Source organism: Asparagus officinalis, chromosome 1, assembly GCF_001876935.1.
Source record: "Asparagus officinalis chromosome 1, Aspof.V1, whole genome shotgun sequence".
In the NCBI taxonomy this organism is placed as follows: domain Eukaryota; kingdom Viridiplantae; phylum Streptophyta; class Magnoliopsida; order Asparagales; family Asparagaceae; genus Asparagus; species Asparagus officinalis.
In genome coordinates, this window is record NC_033794.1 from 20,735,660 (window position 1) to 20,739,555 (window position 3,896).

At 40.1% G+C, this 3,896-nt stretch overlaps 1 protein-coding gene and 1 pseudogene across 6 annotated transcripts in view; both read left to right on the plus strand.

Annotated features, from left to right (window-relative positions):
• Positions 1-3,896, plus strand: part of LOC109820900 (pentatricopeptide repeat-containing protein At2g26790, mitochondrial) — a 20,607-nt gene that overhangs the window by 9,540 nt on the left and 7,171 nt on the right. For 3 of the 6 annotated variants that reach the window (XM_020387097.1, XM_020387113.1, XM_020387128.1), the window contains 2 exons: positions 505-587; positions 767-869. The exons of 1 other annotated variant lie outside the window; for it this stretch is intronic. The gene's annotated coding sequence lies outside the window, so the exon portion shown is untranslated. The remainder of the gene's footprint in view (positions 1-504; positions 588-766; positions 870-3,896) is intronic. 2 more of the 6 variants (XM_020387101.1, XM_020387109.1) reach the window with 2 other exon arrangements.
• The window catches only part of LOC109831641, a 15,090-nt pseudogene continuing 11,924 nt past the window's right edge, over positions 731-3,896 (plus strand).

The following is a 3,896-nucleotide window of genomic DNA, read 5'->3' on the forward strand; positions in this document are numbered from 1 at the left end:
CCCGCCCCCGCCCCCAAAAAAGCCCCCCACCCCACCCCTCTTTTGTATCTGACTTTGTAGGTAAATTACCTGATGGGTTCATGTTACCTTTTTGACAAGTCTTGTGATTCTCTTGTTCCTAAATGCAATTTTATGTTGAATATTAAGGACTGACTACCCATTATTGACAAACAAAATTTTGTTAAACATTTCAGACGATAATAATGCTTTTATTGAGTGTTGCCTGTGATATATTGCTTAGCTTCTGCTTCGAGCAATGATATTTGTTTCAAAAGAGGAGTGGTTTCATTAAAACCCTCTTAATTTGTGATAAATTCAAGGGAAGAATGATAAATGACATATTTGGATACACTTTCATTATGTTAATTTTAGGTGTTCTGGATTTTGATATAAACAAAAACTTTAGGATTAATAAACTAGACAATTGGAGAAAATTATAGTTTGTAGAAAATTTCTTCAGAAAAGAGTTATTTTTCTTACTATCAGTGGTTTGTTTTTTGTCAGTAGAATGCATGTGATAAAGGAAAATCCACTACTCAAAATCTCGTCCTCATTTTCACCAGGAAGTAAAAGATGGAATATCTGAGGTAAAAAAAAAATCTATCTAAAGGTACATCTGTTTAATTGTTCTCATCATTCTATTTATTATCTTAGCAAGATTTGTTTAGGTTGGTGATTTAAAGAAGCTTTTCAATCTATATCCATATTAACTTTTTAATATTCAATTGGGATGACGGTTGACTATAGTATAAAATGCTCTATACAGATAAATTTTGAGATGTACTTGTCACACCCCATTTCCCATAATACAAGCAGAGGAGGTGCAAATCATAGCAGTGTATCTACAGGAAGTGATTCCTCCCTCATAGGTATGTTAAGCCTATGTAATCTGTGCATTTAATAGCATATTTTTGCATTTATATAAATAGCTAAGCAATGATCATTCAATCCCAGGCTGTTAGGAATACATAACAAGAGTTCAATTATTCAAGTGTATGACAGTATAAAGATCCATAGTCATGATAATCAAAATCTCTGAAACGTGGGCCCAAATCAAGTGTATCAAATAAAATGCATTAAACAAAATAAGTCCAAGGATAGATTTTCCCAGGGGCACATTGTAGGCAATAAAAATTACCTTTAATCCCTATCAGAGAAGTTCAGAACAAGACTGCTAAAACCTCACCCGAAAGAGCAAAAAATGGGAAAACGCTAATATCTCTTAAACCGTAAGAAATTTAGCGAAACGGAGGTGGCAAAGCCCATTGGGGGTTTGGTTGGCCCCGTCTCGTCGAGATAGGCGATTTTCATATATAATTCGTCCAATTTCGAGTTACGATTTGAAAGTTACGACTTGTTCTTCGTAGCATGTTCTGGAGCTCGCCTAAAGAGCAACCCCGCCTGCAAAGGAGTTTAGCTCGCCTGAAGGCTTCAAGCTTTGAGCTCGCCTGAATGAGGCTGGCTCGCTTGCACAGCCTCGCCTATATATTTGAAGCTCGCTCGCACAAGGCAAGCTTGCCCGACAGTTGGGAGCTCGCCTGCATGACCCAAGCTCGCTTGCACGCTTGAAGATCGCCTGATAGTTTGAAGCTCGCCTGCATGATCCAGGCTCGCCCGAAGGCTAGCTCGCCTGTACAACCTCTCCTGCAGAGCTCTTCTGATAGCTTGAAGCTTATGATCCAAGCTCGCATGCATATTTGAAGCTCGCTCGTACAAGGCAAGCTCGCCCGACAGTTGGGAGCTCGCCTGCATGACCCAAGCTCGCTTGCACACTTGAAGCTCGCCTGCATATTTGAAGCTCGCGCACACAAGGCAAGCTCACCCGACAGTTGGGAGCTCGCCTGCATGACCTAAGCTCGTCTGCACGCTTGAAGCTCGCCTGATAGTTTGAAGCTCGCCTGCATGATCCAGGCTCGCCCGAAGGCCACGCTTGCCTGAAGGCTTGAAGCTCGCCTGCATAAGGCAAGCTCGCTTGCACAGCCTCGCCTGAAGGCTGAGCTCGCCTGTCGCCTGCAGGGTCGCCAGCCCGCCTGCAGGGTCGCCAGCTCGCCTAGCCTGTCAGCCGCCCACTTGAAGCATGTGAGCAGTCAAATCCCTTGATTTAAGGTATTTGTTATCCTCATGACCATACCCAACATGAGAATGGTTACTTCTCACAATTTAAGGGAGTGGGTACACCCCCTCCACATGATTGAAGGGAGTGGCCATGACTGTCCTTGGCTATTTATAAGCCACGTTTGGCTATATGAAAGAGGTATTGGACCAGAGGCTGACATTCTTCTTTTGAGAAGAGCTTGACATCTTCAAACTCTTATATCTTGGCCTTCTTTGGGACTTGATCTTTTAAGGTGACTTGGGGTGACTTGGGTCTTGAACTCTTGATCAAGACCGTACCTATTTGACTCCTGGGCAATCAGTTCTCTTAAGCTTTAAGAGAACCGAGCTTAGCTCTTGGCAAACTCCTTAGCAATCAGCTTGTTCGTGATCTCGTTCGAATCCTCAGCTGAAGAGGACCGAACTTTGAGATCTCAGCATACTTAGGCTCCGAGCAATCAGGCAACTGCTCGGCTGTCGAACTCATTCAACCGAGCTTCTACTGCGTACTGAAGCTCCAACCGCAACGTCGATCCAACCGCATCGTCAATCAGATCGTCCAAGGGAAGCAAACTCGGCGCGAGCACTGAGGGAGGCGTCCTACCGCTGCCAACGAACCCACGTTAAACAAGAAGGGTCATTCCCTTCTCCTCTGTCTGTAAACGTTTGATTCTTAGTTTGTAATAAGCCATTCTTATAAATACAAACGACCCCTCAAACGGGAGATCGAATTTTTACACACACATGAATTGATGATTTTATGTAACATATTATGCATGTTGATCATTAACGACTAAAATCTTAGGCACACAAACTTACATAGTGACATAATATTCAAAGAACTAAAAATATCCTAAATTACATTGTCAACACGCGTGTTTATGTCATTCTATGTTTCTAATCATTTGTTATTTAGTTTGGAACTGACTGGTGGAGAAGTTCATGTGTTATCTGCTTATTTAGTTGTTAAGCATGCTTGAACTTTGTTGTTATCTGCATTATGTCTTCACAAATGCATGTAAAAATCTTGTAATTTTCTTCCTCTGTCCAGATTTTTGACTTGTTATGTTTTCTATATTCTTGTTCATGGTGAAATCTTCGCATTGTTTCCATATCTTGGAGAATGTTAAATCCTGAGTCCATTCTATTCATGGATGGATCCATAGTAGAGACTTGTGGGGTCACTTGACCCCATACGGCTTTTGAATTTTTTATTAATGAGTAACAAATTCATATGGGTGCCCCCATATAATATTTATAGGCCCCCCCAATGAAGTGAAACATAAGACCACATAAAGAACAATTATGAAGTCAATGTTTGATTTTAGTAGTATTTTGATAGTTTTTGCTATAAAAATGAAAACTTGATCTTGTATTGATATGAAAATGACAATGAAAAATATCCATATTGAGATCTTTGTGATTATTGTATAAATAAACTTTTTATTAGATTGAACTTGTATAGTATAAGTTACTAATTTATATGCATAACTATATATGTGACCTCAAAGGAAAAAAAATTCTCAAACTGCCCCTGATTCTATTGCATTAAGGTAAATCTAATGTCATAACAGGGAGGAAACGTACCAAGTCAAACACAACTTAGGATTTGTTGTCAGTTGCAACTTGCAAGTATTAATGAGATGCATTTTTCACAATGGTAGCCCTTATTGAATCTGAAGATAGCTCTCACGATAATATTTGGTCTAGAAAATTTTCTAGTATAATTGGGATTTTTGAGATTACAGCATTCCAAGTCTTTCCATCTAACCATGAATCAAGAAGGAGACTTTTCATTCCAT